Source organism: Macrobrachium rosenbergii, chromosome 48, assembly GCF_040412425.1.
Source record: "Macrobrachium rosenbergii isolate ZJJX-2024 chromosome 48, ASM4041242v1, whole genome shotgun sequence".
Lineage (NCBI taxonomy): Eukaryota > Metazoa > Arthropoda > Malacostraca > Decapoda > Palaemonidae > Macrobrachium > Macrobrachium rosenbergii.
Genome location: NC_089788.1, coordinates 7,608,002 through 7,628,001, shown reverse-complemented (window position 1 = coordinate 7,628,001; position 20,000 = coordinate 7,608,002). Strand labels below are relative to the sequence as shown.

General features: G+C 39.2%; 1 long non-coding RNA gene across 1 annotated transcript in view; it reads right to left on the bottom strand.

Moving 5' to 3' along the window:
- LOC136831218 (uncharacterized) overlaps positions 1 to 20,000 on the bottom strand; it is a 258,710-nt gene that overhangs the window by 213,707 nt on the left and 25,003 nt on the right. Inside the window, exon 2 of the long non-coding RNA XR_010850797.1 lies at positions 13,478 to 13,544. This is a non-coding gene — a long non-coding RNA (uncharacterized lncRNA). The remainder of the gene's footprint in view (positions 1 to 13,477; positions 13,545 to 20,000) is intronic.

Below are 20,000 nucleotides of genomic sequence, written 5' to 3'. Positions count from 1 at the left end.
AACGCACTGGAAAACATAAAAAGAAACTCTAAAGATACAAAGCGCGATCTAAAATTAAAAACACACAAACATAAAGATAAGAAGTACAGATAAAACGTACAAGGACAGACACAGAATAAGAAGTTACAATTAAAAACACAGAATAAAAGCAGAACCGAAAAGAAAGAGAAAATTAAAGAGAGAACAACAGAACAGGAAATTTAGAAAGGGAATAGGAAAAACAATGATGTATACAAAAAATAAGCCACGGAAAAGTTGCAAGAAAAAATATAAAAAAATATACAAAAATATATAAGAAAGAAAGGTACAAAGCGAGTAAGGACAAGGAATTATGCGGACGTAAGTACTTAAATGAAGGTAATGTAACAGGAAACTCCAGGAAATATACAGAAGAAGAAAATACGACAAGAAACGGAAAGAAGATACAAAAAACTGTGGCCATATAATTAGTCCAAGAGAGACCATACAAGTAAGGGAGTCAGTAACTTAAGAACAGTTCTCCTTTGTATCTCCTGATAGTCGAGTGGTCCAAGTCGATTGTTTATCGCTGTCTCTAAACCAAAGGCCCAAGTTCAAATCCTGACCAGGGGCAGAAGCATTCAGCAATTATAATTCCCCTTGAGAGTAAGTTATTCCCAAGGTACACTGAAATCGATATATAAAGACTGAGATATTTGTGGCTTAAAATCTAGGTATAGTAACAATTCACGCATCTCTAAGTGACATAAGATCATAATTAGCCAAGTGTTACAAACTTCCCCGTCAGGTGTCACGGCAAACGTGGGTTGATATCGACTCTCACTGCAGAATCTGAATTCGACAGGAGCATGGACAGCGGAGTCGATATTAACTTATATTTCTCCTGATAGCAGAGTCGACATCAAAAGTCGATTGCTAATAGTTGTTTCTGCATCAAAGCCTAGGTTCGAATCCTGGCCGGAACATAAGCACTTATCACTTATGATTTAGATGGGAGTAAGTTATTCCCAAGGTATAGTGAATTCGAGACTGAAACGATATTTGTGGCTTATAAAAATCAAGCGCGTATAAGGGACAAAAATTCATTATATATATATATATATATATATATATATATATATATATATATATATATATATATACATACATATAGTCTCTTTATTGCTTATATAAAAGGCCGACGGAATGAGCAACCCTAGCGCTTAGTCCAACTCCAAAGGCAACAAGTAAAAAATGCGCCGAAGTTCCTTTGGCACAACCGAGTTTTCTGTACAACCGCTACAGCGTGTACTCAAGGCCACCGAAAACAGATCTATCTTTCGGTGGTCTCGGTATAAAGCTGTATGACCCGCGGCCCATAAAACTTTAACCACGGCCCGGTGGTGGCCTATCCTACATCGTTGCCAGAAGCACGATTATGGCTAAATTGGACCTTAAATAAAATAAAAACTACTGAAGCTATGGGGCTGCAATTTGGTATGTTCGATGATTGGAGGGTGAATGATCAACATACCAATTTGCAGCCCTCGGTAGTTTTTAAGATCTGAGGGCGGACAGAAAAAGTGCGGACAGAATAAAGTGCGGACGGACAGGCAAAGCTGTCACAATAGTTTTCTTTTACAGAAAACTAAAAATGTGCTTGGCGCAAAGAATTATTTTGCCAAAGTCATCGCCTGTTTTCGAAGCTTAATCCTTAATCTGGATGTAGGCGCTAAATCTGCCTTACAAAATGGACAGGTTATAGCATTCCCGGAAAACAGAAGCAGAGACAAAATTCCAAAGCAGATTTTTGAAAAAGTTATTAACACAAAGCAGAAGACGAAGGAACAAAACAAATTCGTGTTTTAATTATGTCCCTACAACATCCGCCATGTAATTTCGATTTATAAAATGACCACGGTTTAGAGAGAGAGAGAGAGAGAGAGAGAGAGAGAGAGAGAGAGAGAGAGAGAGAGAGAGAGAGAGAGAGAATATGCATTTTTAAATATTTTTTTAAATTAAGAGAAAAAATATTTTCAAGATCTTTCTTTGAAACTAGTAATAAACGGAGAGCAAAATTAGGGAATTTTTTAAGCAAAGAGAGAGAGAGAGAGAGAGAGAGAGAGAGAGAGAGAGAGAGAGAGAGCAAAACAGAAATTTTCACACGATTTCGTCTTTGAGCACATAACATAGCAAGGGAAAGAGCGAAAATAAAAATAAAAAAAAATCAACTAATATTCGTTCTGAATTAACAATCTTCGACCACTTCAAGAGCGAATGAAAAAAAAAATCACCCAACTAATATTAGATATTCGTTCTGAATTAACAATCTCCGACCATTTCTTTTGACCAACCCTTGCAAATCCTTCCTACCGGCATCAGACGGCATCGAGCGAAAACTTCCGGTGATGAACGATCGCCAGCGATTGCGTTTAATGAGGACGAGAAGGAGAAGCAATGTAGCTTTGACTCTGACTCTCTCTGGGGCTGTGCACATGTTGATATTGTCATTTACCCCGGGAAGGTATTGAGGAGGAGGAGGAGGAGGAGGAGGAGGGTGTGGAAGCTGGGAAAAGGAGGAGAGGGAGGAGGAGGAGGAGGAGGAGGAGGAGGAGGAGAGGTGGAGAGTGAGGAAAGGAGGAGGAGGAGGAGGCCGTAGAGGGTGGGAAAAGGAGGAGGAGGGGGAGGAGGAGGAAGAGGACGAGGAGGAGGGTGGTTGGAAAAGGAGGAGGAGGAGGAGAGTGGGGAAAGGAGGAGGAGGAGGAGGAGGGTATGGAGGGTGGGAAAAGGAGGAGGAGGGGGAGGAGGAGGAAGAAGACGAGGAGGAGGAGGGCTGGAAAAGGAGGAGGAAGAGGAGGAGAGTGGGGAAAGGAGGAGGAGGAGGAGGAGGAGGAGAAGGAGGGGGAGGAGGAGGAGGAGGAGGAAGATCGGGAAGAAGAGTAACACGATAGGGAGAATGAGAGAAAGAAGTGATACAATAACCAAGAGAAAAAAAAGAGAGAGGCGCACCGGGAAGAGGAAATGAAACAGAATACGGATAAAAAGAGAAGACGGCGAAGAGCGGACAGAAGAACGAGGACGAACAGATACAGCAACAAGAGAAGAGAAGAAAAGAGAAAAGGACCTGGCGAAAGAGGGGGCGCGAAGAAATGATCCCAGGAGTTGAGAAAGATGAGAAAGACGGAGTTGGGTCTTCGCATGTCTCGAGTAAATTCTAATTTGCGCTGGGGACCTGAAGTATGGTGTCCATGATTTCTTCCAGCAGAGGGGGCAGGGGAAGGGGGAGGGTGGTTGCTAAGAGATTGGTTCAGGGGAACAGGGCGGGGGTAACAACTGAGGTTAAGAGAGAGGGGATAAGGAATGAAGGGAAGGAGGGGGTAACAACTGATGTTAAGAGACAGGGGATAAGGAATGAAGGGGAGGGGTAACAACTAAAATTAAGAGAGGGATAAGGAATGAAGGGAGGGGGTAACAACTGAAATTAAGAGACAGGGGATAAGGAATGAAGGGGAGGAGGTAACAACTGAAATTAAGAGACAGGGGATAAGGAATGAAGGGGGGAGGGGTAACAACTAAAATTAAGAGAGAGGGGGGTAAGGAATGAAGGGGAGGGGGTAACAACTAAAATTAAGAGAGAGGGGATAAGGAATGAAGGGGGCGTAACAACTGAGGTTAAGAGAGAGGGATAAGGAATGAAGGGTTAGGGGTAGATGGGGAAGAGAGGAAGGGGGAGGGGGTAACAACTGAGGTTAAGAGAGAGGGGATAAGGAATGAAGGGTTGGGGGAAGATGGGGAAGAGAGGAAGGGGGAGGGGGTAACAACTGAGGTTAAGAGAGAGGGGATAAGGAATGAAGGGAGGGAGGGGTAGCAACTGAGGTTAAGAGAGAGGGGATGAGGAATGAAGGGGGAGGGGGTAACAACTGAAATTAAGAGAGAGGGGATAAGGAATGAAGGGGGGGGTAACAACTGAAATTAAGAGAGAGGGGATAAGTAATGAAGGGAGGGAGGGGGTAACAACTAAGGTTAAGCGAGAGGGGATAAGTTATGAAGGGGGGAGGGGGTAACAACTGAGGTTAAGAGAGAGGGGATAAGGAATGAAGGGGGAGGGGGTAACAACTGAAATTAAGAGAGAGGGGATAAGGAATGAAGGGGGAGGGGGTAACAACTGAAATTAAGAGAGAGGGGATAAGGAATGAAGGGGGAGGGGGTAACAACTGAAATTAAGAGAGAGGGATAAGGAATGAAGGGAGGAGGGGGTAACAACTAAGGTTAAGCGAGAGGGGATAAGTTATGAAGGGGGGGGGGGTAACAACTGAGGTTAAGAGAGAGGGATAAGGAATGAAGGGGGAGGGGGGGTAACAACTGAGATTAAGAGAGAGGGGATAAGGAATGAAGGGGGAGGGGGTAACAACTGAAATCAAGAGAGAGGGGATAAGGAATGAAGGGGGGAGGGAGTAACAACTGAGGTTAAGAGAGAGGGGATAAGGAATGAAGGGTTGGGGAAGAGAGGAAGGGGAGGGGTAACAACTGAGGTTAAGAAAGAGGGGATAAGGAATGAAGGGGGGGAGGGGGTAACAACTGAGGTTAAGAGAGAGAGGGATAATGAATGAAGGAGGGAGGGTGTAAGAACTGAGGTTAAGAGAGAGGGGATAAGGAATGAAGGGTTGGGGAAGAGAGGAAGGGGGAGGGGGTAACAACTGAAATCAAGAGAGATAGGGGATAAGGAATGAAGGTAGGGAGGGGGTAACAACTGATGTTAAGAGAGGGGATAAGGAATGAAGGGGAGGGGGTGACAACTGAAATCAAGAGAGATAGGGGATAAGGAATGAAGGGAGGGAGGGGGTAACAACTGATGTTAAGAGAGAGAGGAATAAGGAATGAAGGGGAGGGGGTAACAACTGATGTTAAGAGAGAGGAATAAGGAATGAAGGGGAGGGGGTAACAACTGAGGTTAAGAGAGAGGGGATAAGGAATGAAGGGGGAGGGGGTGACAACTGAAATCAAGAGAGATAGGGGATAAGGAATGAAGGGAGGGAGGGGGTAACAACTGATGTTAAGAGAGAGGGAATAAGGAATGAAGGGGGAGGGGGTAACAACTGATGTTAAGAGAGAGGGAATAAGGAATGAAGGGAGGGAGGGGGTAACAACTGATGTTAAGAGAGAGGGAATAAGCAATGAAGGGAGGGAGGGGGTAACAACTGATGTTAAGAGAGAGGGAATAAGGAATGAAGGGAGGGAGGGGGTAACAACTGAGGTTAAGAGAGAGGGGATGAGGGGATAAGGAATGAAGAGGGGGAGGAGGTAAGAACTGATTTTAAGGGAGGGATAAGGAATGAAGGAGGAGGGGGTAACAACTGAAATTAAGAGAGAGAGGATAAGGAATGAAGGGGGGTAACAACTGAAATTAAGAGAGAGAGGATAAGGAATGAAGGGGGGGTAACAACTGAAATTAAGAGAGAGGGGATAAGGAATGAAGGGGGTAACAACTGAAATTAAGAGAGAGAGGATAAGGAATGAAGGGGGTAACAACTGAAATTAAGAGAGAGAGGATAAGGAATGAAAGGGGGTAACAACTGAAATTAAGAGAGAGGATAAGGAATGAAGGGGGAACAACTGAAATTAAGAGAGAGAGGATAAGGAATGAAGGGGGGTAACAACTGAAATTAAGAGATAGAGGATAAGGAATGAAGGGGGGTAACAACTGAAATTAAGAGAGAGGATAAGGAATGAAGGGGGTAACAACTGAAATTAAGAGAGAGAGATAAGGAATGAAGGGGGTAACAACTGAATTTAAGAGAGAGAGGATAAGGTATGAAGGGGGTAACAACTGAAATTAAGAGAGAGGATAAGGAATGAAGGGGGTAACAACTGAAATTAAGAGAGAGGATAAGGAATGAAGGGGGTAACAACTGAAATAAAGAGAGAGGGGATAAGGAATGAAGGGGGGGTAACAACTGAATTTAAGAGAGAGAGGATAAGGAATGAAGGGGGTAACAACTGAAATTAAGAGAGAGAGGATAAGGAATGAAGGGGGTAACAACTGAAATTAAGAGAGAGATAAGGAATGAAGGGGGTAACAACTGAAATTAAGAGAGAGAGGATAAGGAATGAAGGGGGGGGGGGTAACAACTGAAATTAAGAGAGAGAGGATAAGGAATGAAGGGGAGGGGTAACAACTGAAATTAAGAGAGAGGGGATAAGGAATGAAGGGGTAGGGGGTAACAACTGAGGTTAAGAGAGAGGGGATAAGGAATGAAGGGGTAGGGGGTAACAGCTGAGGTTAAGAGAGAGGGAATAAGGAATGAAGGGGGAAGGGATAACAACTGAGGTTAAGAAAGAGGAGATAAGGAATGAAGGGGGAGGGGGTAACAACTGAAGTTAAGAGAGAGGGGATAAGGAATGAACGGGGAAGGGGTAACAACTGATTTTAAGAGAGAGGGGATAAGGAATGAAGGGAAGGGGTAACAATTGATTTTAAGAGAGAGGGGATAAGGAATGAAGGGGGGAGGGGTAACAACTGAGCTTAAGTGAGAGGGGATAAGGAATGAAGGGGGAAGAGCTAACAACAGGTTAAGTGAGACGGAATAAGGAACGAAGGGGGAGGGGGTAACAAGTGAGGTTAAGAGAGAGGGGATAAGGAACGAAGGGGGAGGGGGTAATAACTGAGGTCAAAATTAAAATTAAGTATATCTTAGTTTAACCAGACCACTGAGCTGGTTAACAGCTCTCCTAGGGCTGGCCCGAAGGATTAGACTTATTTTTACGTGGCTAAGAACCTACTGGTTACTTAGCAACGGGACCTACAGCTTATTGTGGAATCCGAACCACATTATGACGAGAAATGAATTTCTATCACCAGAAATAAATTTCTCTAATTCTTCTTTGGCGTCTCGGAGAGTCGAACGCTGGGCCAACAGCATGCCAGTCGAAAGCTCTACCACTCCTCCAAAGAAGAACTCAAAACTGAGGTCAAGAGAGAGGGGATAAAGAATGAGGGGTTGGTGGTGGATGGGGAAGAGAAGAAGGTGGGAGGGGGTAACAACTGAGGTTAAGAGAGAGGGGATACGGAATGAGTGGTTGGTGGTGGTGGGTAAGGGAGGGGGGAATGGGGGGTTGAAGTACAGAGCCTCATGTGTCACGCGACTATCCAGGTAAGATTGACGCGAGGAATGGACAAGAGGGAAAATAATATGATTGATGTAAGATACGACAAAAGGATAACATAATGGTGGTAAAAGTGACAATAACAAAAGCACGACTGAGGTAAGATACGACAAAGAATAACATGAACCAAGTAAGAGAGACAGGATGAAGTAACAGAGGAAAAGAGTAATTGTATGATACATGAGCCAGAGGAAAGGAGAGACGGAATACGTGAATCACCGCATGAAAAGAAAATTGAATATTCACCGAAAATGGAAATAAAGTTTGCAGCAAAAATAAAGCATGGAACAACAACAGCAGTAACGTTATATATACTTATATACTTAGTTATCATGACCATCATCGTAATAATAAATATACGTTTTTTCAGACAATGGCCATATACGAGTAATAAGGAAAAAAAGACATGCATAGAAGATTAAAAGAAAATCCAGGAATAAAAAAAGTTTGTATGAAGGGAAAGACCATAATAGTAAATGCTAAGAACGTGAAAGAAAGATATAGAAAAATTATTCCATAGCTGTTCCAGCAAAGAATGCTGGGTTAGGAAGGCTACTAGTTCCTATGAGAGAGAGAGAGAGAGAGAGAGAGAGAGAGAGAGAGAGAGAGAGAGAGAGAGAGAGAGAGAGAATAAAACTTCGGAAAATGATTTTTTAGATTTCTCCTTTCAGTGATGTTTGTGTGTATGTGTGTGTGTGTGTATGTATGTGTGTGTGTGAGAGAGAGAGAGAGAGAGAGAGAGAGAGAGAGAGAGAGAGAGAGAGAGAGAGGGAGAGAGAGAGATGAACTGTAAATAATTTCAACAAGTCTTACTCAATATTACCTGAACGCAGAATCCGAAGCAACGGGTAAGTAATGCCTTAATCTAGCCCTGATCCGATGATATATATATATATATATATATATATATATATATATATATATATATATATATATATATATATATATATATGTGTGTGTGTGTGTGTGTGTGTGTGTGTGTGTAATTTGGGAGTATTGCTTAATGATTACATAACTCCCCAGCCGACTCTCGACCAACTCCTCCCTAAGAGCATTCCCAGTGACGCCGTTCTGGTTCTTGCAAAGGTAGATAACTCTGACAATTTCCTCCCTTCAAGATGTGCTTTACGAAGCATGACTGCCTCCGACGGGAGGCAATTCGATAAAAGTCCCTATGAAGGTCAAGGTCACAAGGTCATTAACCTCGGTGTCACCTGAAAGGGTTTCAGTAGTGAAGTATACATGACAAACATGAAGTCGTTATCTATACACTTCAAAAACCTATGGTTAAGGTTGGTGTGACTAAAATTTTAAATTTTAAATTTAGACCCTCCATTTAGCCTTTTTGGTAGAGTCCTATGATAAAAGTAAAAAAAAAAATAAACAAAAAAGCGCATTTACAAATGATGGTCTACTTTCGCATGAAATTGTTTCAACCTTGCAGGAGTTGTGATGACAAGGTATTTGAACTGAATAAAGAATTTGGGCTAAAAACCAAGCACTGGGAGCTATGAGGTCGCTCAGCGCTGAAACAAAAATTGACAGTAAGACGGTCTGAAATGTGTAACGGCAGGAAAACCTCGCAGTTGCACTATGAATCAATTGTTAGGAGAGGGTGGAAAGTGCGTTGGGAGAAAGAGAACACGAAAGGAGGTACAGTAAAAGGAACGAAAGGGGTTGCAGTTAGGAGCAGAAGGCACGCCGCAAAGAACCTTCAGTGATGCCTACAGTGTACCGCATGAGGTGCACTAACGGCACTATCCCCCCCCCCTACGGGGAGATGATGAGGAGAAAGTAAGCTCGTATGGGCAAAGCAAGAGCTACAGTAATTCTCCCCCTGATTTTGTTGACAGCGGATTTAAAAGGGAGAATGAATAACAGTGAAGCCTGAACCTAAACGAAGAGACGAACCGCCTCCTAAAACATGGAAGACTATAGGAAACAAAGAAAACTGGAAGCAAGAGAATTCCAAAACTAATCAGTGAATTACTTTTTCACCAAAAGGAGAAATGATTATTGAGTAAAGCAGAAAATATTCTAGTACAGTTTCTTTCACAATACATAATAAAATAACGCTACTGTTGAGTTTTTCTTCAGCTTTTATTAGGAAAATAGAGCAGCACTACCATGAGAGTTTACTGCTAGAAGGATTTAAGATATTAATAATGCACTACTGTATATTCCAAGGAGTTGAATTGAATATAGATTATAGGCCAAAGACCAAGCACTGGGACTTATGAGGTTATTCAGCGCTGAAACGGAAACTGACAGTGAAAGGTTTGAAAGGTGCAACAGTAGGGGAAACCTCGCAGTTGCACTATAAATCAATTATTTGGAGAGGGTGGAAAGTAAGATGGAACACAGAGAATATGAAAGGAGGTACAGTAAAAGAGACGAAATGGGTTACAGCTAGGGCCGAAGGCACGCTGCAAAGAACCTTAAGTAACGCCTACAGTGCACCGCACGAGGTGCTCTGACGGCACTAACCCCCTACGGAGTATATTCTGAGGAGGAAAATACGAAATTTGCTGGAATCAGTACGACCAATACCGACTGATGTTTCTGTTATAAAATAATGCAGTCACATACATACATATATACATACATACACTGAATATATATAAACAATGAAATCAGATACACACATACTGACGTATATACACTGCATATATATATATATCTATATATATATATATATATATATATATATATATATATATATATATATAAACAATGACTTAACATACACGTATATACACAGCGCTGATATAAACAATGAAGTAACATACATACTTACATACAAACATACATATATACATACACGGAATATATATAAACAATGAAATAAGATACACACATACAGACGTATACACACTGCATATATACATATAACATACTTACATACATACAAACATACATACATACACCGCCTTTATATAAACAATGAAATAACTACATACATACAAAAATACATACATACATACATACATACATGCATAGACACGTGTATACATTGCATATACATATACTCGTACAACGAAATAACATTACACGTCCTGAGAAACTCCACAACCAAGTTCGTATTCCCGAAGATATTCAGACCAAGAAGAAAGTCAAGAAAAAGGGAAGAAAAAAAAAGCCAGGAATTAATAGGCAGCCGTTCTATCGACACACGCTTTCTAATTAAGTGTTGTAATTCAGGTCCAGGTGAGATACGGCGATGTTCTCGGAAACTGTGAAGGGTGTGCCTTCATTCTGCTTTGCAAAATATGCAAAACTATGTTCAGTCGAAGTACTACTTCTCTCTCTCTCTCTCTCTCTCTCTCTCTCTCTCTCTCTCTCTCTCTCTCTCTCTCTCTCTCTGTGTGTGTGTGTTCTTGGAAACTGAAGGTTTGCCTTCATTCTGCTTTGCAAAATATTCAAACCTGTGTTAAGTCGAAGTACTACTCTCTCTCTCTCTCTCTCTCTCTCTCTCTCTCTCTCTCTCTCTCTCTCTATATACAAAGGTACCTGTCACAACGTCTTCACATTAAATATAAAATTAAGTTACTCCCCATTACACTTTCAAAATAATAATATAAAGAATAAATTTTCTATACGAAAAATTCGATCAATATTTTAATCCTACTTAGTGAGATTTTTACTTGACGGTCATACCATATCTTACTGACGTCTGGGGGTGTAGGGAAGTTTTGTTACCACCTTCTAACAGTACACTTTCCATAAACTTGAGAGTGAAAGTGTATTGCTCAATATCTAATAAAAGGCTTTTTTATATGTATAAAAACAAATGTAAACGAAAAACTATTTTACAAAAAATCTTAATATCCGCAGGTTCCTAATGCTTTTTAAAATCTTAGGTGCCCCTCATTAAGAAGGGAAAGTGCAGTCTTAGAACTATCTGGATATTTCAAATACTGCCTGAGTAATGTGTCTTACATACAGGCACTGCACCAGAAAGCTCAATAACGCTACATAAATACAGTTAGCCGAAATGTATTTACTAAAGCAGCCTTAATCACTGTTAAGACTTACATCAGAGTTTACCATTTTTAGTTTTCTGTAAAAGAACACTATTGTGACGGCTTTGTCCGTCCGTCCGCACTTTTTCCCGTTCAGACTTTGTCCGCCCGCCCTCAGATCTTAAAAACTACCGAGGCTAGAGGGCTGCGAATTGGTATGTTGGTCATCCACCCTCCAACCATCAAAGATACCAAATTGCAGCCCTCCAGCCTCAGTAGTTTTTAACACTTGATTTGACCTCAGTGATCGGAAGACCGGAAATATAACGAACGTCCTACTACACATTAATACTCTGCCATAAACAGTACACGACTCTAAAAAACGAGTTAGTGGCTGAGCTATCATACCACTCGGTGATTACAGACCGCGAACACGCAAGGTCTGGTTGACGTAACTGGAAAAAAGATCAGGTTTATCAGACGCGGAGTATCATACTGTATTACTTTGAAAAACGTGCAGTAAAAGGTTACACGCGCATTACAGGTAAATAAGCAGGGTGCTGCAATGGTAAACCCCGCAGATGACTGTCATTTGTTAAAAGTTATTTATGAATGGGTTGCCTTGAAATGTTCAAGCAAAACTAGCTGATACTGCGAGTGCTCTTGATACTGGAGTACGCGGGTTAATGGAGGTACGTATATGTATATGTACGTATGTATGTATATTATATATTTATAAATATATATGTATGTATACTGTATATATACAGTATATATATGTAGAAAAAAAAAATATATATATATAGCCTATCTATCTACCCATCTTTCTATCTATCTGTATTTATATGTGTGTGTGAATATATTATGTATTATATATATATATATATATATATATATATATATATATATATATATATATATATACATATATATATATATATATATATATATATATATATATATATATATGTATATATATAATATATATATATATATATATATATATATATATATATATATATATATATTTGTATACATATAATGGATACGATTACATATACCAAACCACACACAAAATAACATTCATAAAAAAATACAAACACAAGACGTATAAAAAGGAAAACTACAAGACTCCATATTCAACCCACTCCACGCTGTTAAAACCAAGATTGTGGTTCATCCTATCCGCAAATAATGACATGGAAATCCCTCCCCCCGCCGCCCCCCCCAAAAAAAAACACACAACCAGGCAATCAACGAATAAATCCCTCTCCCACATTTCAGGGAATAACCTCCGCATTCCACGCCCCAGAGGGAAGAAGGTTACATATATTAAAAGGTGCCAAAGAGAGGAGAAGGGCATATATTGCGTTCAATGAGCGTTCATTATCGCCAAGAGCGTTCGCAGCGTGATTCATGTCAACCTGCTCCGCTTTGCTAGGTTACTACAGGTTGCTAGTCAGTCTACGCTGATACACAAACACACACACACACACACATGCAGATGTATAGTATGTATATATGCATGTATATATATATGTATATATATATATATACATATATATCTTCTTCTGTTTTAACGATGTATATATATATATATTTATATATATATATATATATATATATATATATATATATATATATATATATATATATGTATAGTTGGAATACTCATATGATTAAACACACACACACACACATATATATATATATATATATATATATATATATATATATATATATATATATATATATATATATGTATATAACTTAACTATTAACTTATACACTTGACAAGAAAAAACTGTTGCATTCATAAATACAAACTTCCGCATCTGTTGCAAGCTTGAAAAAAACAACGATTCGAACCCATATCTGACATAAAAATCCGAAATAGTTAGCCTACACTTACTATCACGCGCGTACATTGAAATAAAAATTTAAATATATATTAACATTAAGCTACAAATGTTTAATATCTAATTCGCTCTACCATGAAACGACTAACTACTTGTCAACTATAATTCCCATTCTGCTTTACATATATATATATATATATATATATATATATATATATATATATATATATATATATATATATATATATATATATATATATATATATATATATATATATAAAAACATACATACATATATATATATACAGTATATATACATACATACATACATACATACATATATATATATATATATATATATATATATATATATATATATATATATATATATATATATATATATATATCTCAGACTATGACCCACCCTCCCAAGCAAAACTACCAAGCGAAGCAAGGACATGAAACCATTACGCATTGTTCCTACTGATAGAAATAATAATAACATCTTTCAAGTAAAGCGTTTTTTCTACTTACCCAAATAAGCAGCCAAGGGCGCGGTCATGCCCAGGGGTATGGGTCCACCTTCGGACAAGACTTGGCACTGCAAAGAAAAATAAGGGAATATATTAGGTGCCACGGATGTAAGGCAATCTTATGTAACTTTCTAATGTGACTGATTGATTGAATATAGAATTTAAGCCAAAGGCCAACCACTGGGACCTATGAGGTCATTCAGCGCTTAAACGGAAACTGAGAGTAAAGGAGGTTTGAAAGGTGTAATAGGAGGAAAACCTCAACGCAGTTGCACTATGAATCAAGTATTAGGAGAGATGGAGAGTAAGATGGAAGAAAGAGAATATGAACGAAGGTAAAGTAAAAGGAATGTAAAGGTGGCGTAGCTAGGGGCCGAAGGGACGCTGCAAAGAACCTTGAGTAATGCCTACAGTGCACCGCATGAGGTGCACTGACGGCACTACCCATTTAGTATATCCTTGATATAACAATGGAAAATTCATTACCCAATATTTTTACTATGACACGTCTTAATGACGAAATAAAAACAACCATCTTGGAAAAACAACATGCACAACAATCATGCCAACAACACTGATCAGATTACAATTGATGCCACTATTACAACAACTACTGCATCTAGATATAATAATAATAATAATAATAATAATAATAATAATAATAATAATAATAATAATAATAATAACTAAAAATCTAATTACGACAAGTAGTAGTAGTAATAATAATAATAATAATAATAATAATAATAATAATAATAATAATAACAACAACTAAAAAGCTAATTACAACAAGTAATAATAATAATCATAATAAGTCAAATGCTAATCAAAACAAGAAACCAATCACCGCCAGTAATAATAAGTGATAGCACGAGGGACAGCACCGATAGCACAGGGCTGCTATCAACAGCCCCACACACAAAAACTAGTAGGCTGCTGGTGTCGGCATCGTTGCTATCACTCTGCAGTCCTTGACCACAGAGCCTTTTTCGATGAATAAATTGTTACCCCATCAAGCCTCAACTCATTATGAAGAGAGAGAGAGAGAGAGAGAGAGAGAGAGAGAGAGAGAGAGAGAGAGAGAGAGAGAGAGAGAGAGAGAAATTAGTTGAAGGTGGTACATTCAATATCTTGTGCTCATACAGGACATAATGAGGATATTACCTTATTGCTTTATATATATATATATATATATATATATATATATATATATATATATATATATATATATATATATATATATATATATATATATAGAGAGAGAGAGAGAGAGAGAGAGAGAGAGAGAGAGAGAGAGAATGGAATTAGTTGAGGGTGGTACACTCAATATTTTGTGCTCATACTGGACTCAATGAGGATATTATTTTATTGCTTTAGAGAGAGAGAGAGAGAGAGAGAGAGAGAGAGAGAGAGAGAGAGAGAGAGAGAGAGAGAGAGAGAGAGTGAATGAAATAAGTTGAAGGTGGTAAAATAATTTTCTTGTGATAACATGGGAAATACTGGGGATATTATTTTATTGCTCTAGAGAGAGAGAGAGAGAGAGAGAGAGAGAGAGAGAGAGAGAGAGAGAGAGAGAGAGAGAGAGAGAGAACAAATGAAATATGTTGAAGGCGGTAAATTCATTTTCTTGTGATAATATGAGAAATACTGAGGATATTATTCTATTGCTCTAGAGAGAGAGAGAGAGAGAGAGAGAGAGCAAATAAATATATGAAATTAGTTTAAGGCGGTACATTTATTGTGTTGTGATAATATGGGAAATAATGAGAAAAGTATATTGGTGTTCGAGAGAGAGAGAGAGAGAGAGAGAGAGAGAGAGAGAGAGAGAGAGAGAGAGAGAGAGAGAGAGAGAGAGAGAGAGAGAGGATACGCCAGACAACCGAACGATCCAGTCATTCCTTTCAAATACCTACAACATAAATAAGCTAACCGGCAACCCCATCCTACTTGTAATGCATCAGCTGCCAACCTATTTATCAGCTGCACAGGTCATTATTGATAGATTCGGGCGTTGCAGTGAAATGTAGCTGCCTTCGCACGTATCTCCTCATTCAACGTCGGCTTACGGGCCTTTTTGTGACCCACGGCCAGGACAGACAGTTGAGGTCTCTTAAGAGTTTCTAGACATTGTTTAGGGGTGAGATTGCGAGCCCATGCTACTGTTCCATAATTATATAGAATATAGATTGACTAGAATAGACTTTAGGTCAAAGGCCAAGCACTGCGACCAATGAGGTTATTCAGCGCTGAAACGGAAATTGACATCAAAAGGTTTAAAAGGTGTAACAGGAGGAAAACCTCAAAGCAGTTGCACTACGAATCAATTGTTAGGAGAGGGCGCAAAGTAAGATGTAGGAAAGAGACTATGAAAGGAGGTCCAGTAAAAGGAACGAAGGGGGTTGCAGCTAGGGGCCGACGACGGCACGCTGCAAAAAACCTTAAGTAACGTCTACAGTGCACCGCACGAGGTGCGCTGACGGCACTACCCGCCTACGGGGCTCAGAAGACAAGTAATGGGTCAATACTGCAATGATTTAATGTCGTCTGTATTTAATTCTGAAGGGGCATCTCCGTGGAATTTCCTTTGTGCTTGATATCAGTACAGCCGCAGGAGTATGGTTACATAAGCAAGGAAAAATAACAGTGAGAAACAGATAAACATCGATAAAACTATAATAATTAAATTTATTTACTGGTTAATGGTGACTTTCAACAATGACATCAATTACGACTGCTTAAGGTTGTTACTTAACGAAAATGCCTAGGTTCGAATCCCGCCTGGGGCAGAAGCACTTATCAATTATAATTCTCTTTGGGTGTCAGTTATTTCTAAGGTTACTGAGTTTTATATTAAACGATATTTTTGGCTATAAAGATGTCAAATTTGTATACTCAATACAAAATCACATATACATTATAACATATACACATTATATAAGTATATACACGTATACATATGTGAATTCTTGTCAATTATACAAATCTGGTTTTGTATATTCACAGATTTTAAGCCATATGTCTCGTTTAAATGGAATTCACTATAAATATATATATATATATATATATATATATATATATATATATATATATATATATATATAATATATATATATTTATATATATAATATTATACATTATATATATACTGTATATATATATACATTATATATATATATATATATATATATATATATACATATATATATATATATATATATATATATATATATATATATATATATATATATATATATATATATATATATATATATATATATATATACATATACATACATACACACACACACCTATCATTCACACTTGAAAATACTTACATTTAGTAAAATTCGAACACGGGCAAGCCTACGGACTGACAGAGTTCAGGGCAGAGAGATCCCGAAGCGTCCCAGAGCGGCCGGGCCATAAATTTCCTCGTTCTCTCCGGGTCTTGATGTCTCTCTATCGTTAATTAGATTTCGGGCATTTTTACCTTTTTACGGGGAATGTAAATATGGGGGTAAGTGAGGCCGTTAGCGGTGCCGATAACATCCCACAAACTTGCTGCCCATCGGGATGCCTCGGCGATCTTATTTGGCCTGCTTCTAGAGAGAGAGAGAGAGACTCTCTCTCTCTCTCTCTCTCTCTCTCTCTCTCTCTCTCTCTCTCTCTCTCTAGTTCAGAGGGAGGGAGGAGGGAGAGATTTTCAAAGACAGACCGTTTAGGTCTCTTAACCCCAACCCACCCCCCCTCCGCCTTTTTCCCCAATCTTAATGACTCGGTTCCCATGGTCTCTCTCTCGCTCTCTCTCTCTCTCTCTCTCTCTCTCTCTCTCTCTCTCTCTCTCTCTCTCTCTCTCTATAGGTCGACAATGGTTTCTGGGCTCGACGGTTGATCACTCCGGTTCCTCACCGGCGACTTCTCTAATCTGGTTGGAATTATCATTAATTAGCCGAGTCGTAAACCTCGGGGCGATCACATGCAAAATGGCTTTCGCCTCTCTCTCTCTCTCTCTCTCTCTCTCTCTCTCTCTCTCAAGAACGAGGAGAATTCTTTACCATTTACCAGTCCAACTTGTCTTACTTTTTAATAAGACTCCTGATTTATTTTATACATATTCGTAAACAAACCCTTCAAGCACCAAACGCCGCAAAGAAAACGGGAGGCCAACATATAGAAAACGAGAAATGGGGACGAATGCGCCATCATCACTTTTTAATCTCTATTTTCCCTTTTAACCCACTAATATGACGCATGATTTATTTTATACACATTCATAAACAAACTCTTGAAATAGCATCACACGCCGCAAAGAAAACCGGAATCCCAAAAAGCGGAAGAATACGAGGAATGGGGACGAATACTTTTTAATCTAATCTCTTTTCCATTTTTTAGTTTTCTGTAAAAGAAGACTATTGTGACGGCTTTGTCTGTCCGTCCGCACTTATTCTGGCGGTACTTTTTTTGTCCGCCCTCAAATCTCAAAACTACTAGGGCTAGAGGGCTGCAAATTAGTATGTTGATCATCCACCCTCCAATCAACAAACATAGCAAACTGCAGCCTTCTAGCCTCAGTAGTTTTGATTTTATTTAAGGTTAAATTTAGCCATAATCGTACTTCTGGCAATGATATAGGCCAGGCCATTACCGGACAGTGTTTAGTTTCATGGGACAAGGCTAATACAGCATTATAACGAAACCACAGAAAGACAGATCTACTTTCGGTGGCCTTGATTACACGCTGTAGCGGCTGAACAGAAAACTCGACTGCGCCGAAGAAACTTACGGCGCATTTCATACTTATCTACTTTTCCACGTCGATACCTTTCAGCGAGCGACCAAGTGTCGACCCAAAGTGTCCAAAGACGGGGGCGATCGACTTGTCGTCTACCGAGGACGGTCGCAATAACAAAAGGGGGAGGGGAGGGAAGGGGAAAAGGGAGGGGAGGGGGTAGGGGCTATTCAACGACAGCGAGCAGCTATAAGCTCCCATTCTTATCTGCTTATCTGCGCGCTTACCCGTCGTTTCTCTCCCCGCTTACCTGACCTTATCGGGGCCCTTATCTCGCCGCGGTGAGTGGATTGTCACCGCTTTCATTATGATAACGTCGCCGACGTTTAGCCCACCGACGTAGACTGAGAGAGAGAGAGAGAGAGAGAGAGAGAGAGAGAGAGAGAGAGAGAGAGCTCTGTGGGATAGTGGGGCTTGACCAATTTTGTATACTGTAGGGTCTTTAAAATTTCTAAAATGATCCTAATTATAAATAGTAGTAGTAGTAGTAGCAGTAGTAGCAGTAGTAGTAGTAGTAGTAGTAGTAGTAGTAGTAGCAGTAGCAGTAGCAGTAGCAGTAGCAGTAGCAGTAGTAGTAGCTCATCTTCAGTACCAAAACAACAACAACAATAATAATAATAATAATAATAATAATAATAATAATAATAATAATAATAATATCATTAAATAATAATATAATATTCATTATTATTATTATTATTGTTACTATTATTATTATTATTATTATTATTATTATTATTATTATTATTATTATAACTTAGGAGGTCAACGGGGGCCGTTTTAGTCTTGTTTTCTTATAACAATATAGCAACAACCGCAATGCCAATATGTCCTTTATCCTCTAAAGCTACTACTGATAAACAACTACAACAGAATTACCAACAACTATAACAAAAAAAGTTACGACAGGAGCATAGGAAAATTGAAAAGCCAAAAAAAAAAAAAAGCAGTGATGACAACCAATTGAATTGAATTGAACCGAATACAGAATTTAGGCCAAAGGCCAAGCGCTGGGACCTAAGAGGTCACTCAGAGCTGAAACGGAAACTGACAGTAAAAGGTTTGAAATGTGTAACGGCAGGGAGGGTGGAAAGTCAGATGGAAGAAAGAAAATATGAACGGAGGTACAGTAAAAGGAACGAAAGAGGTTGCAGCTTGGGGCCGAAGGCACGCTACAAAGAACCTTACTAAATAATATTAACATTAGCTATACATCAACTTGCTGCACTCTCAGGCGTCGCATTCAGCATGGTCAGAACCAGGAAGCTATCTCTTAGCATTATACCTCCTTAAATAAAAGGAAAAATATCAGTCGACAGTTCTTATTCTTCAAAGAAGTGACATTACCCAGTGCATCCTGCTATTCGACATCGTGTACATATAATTCGCCGCCGTGTACGTAGTATTCGAAGCAGTGTACATATGTTTCCATACCGTGTGCATATGGTTCGACACCGCGAACACAATATTCGAAGACATGTTTATATGATCGATACCGTGTACGGAATATTCGGGGCGTTATGTGTATCATTCGACGCAACGTACATAACATTCGTTGCCGTATGTTATTCGACGACGTGTACATAATATCTGACATAGTGCATGCGTGATTCGACGCCATATAAATAATAATCGACGATGTGTACTTATGATTCGACGCCGTGCATGCATGATTCGACGCATATAAATAATAATCGACGCTGTGTACTTATGATTTGACCCCGTGTAGATAATA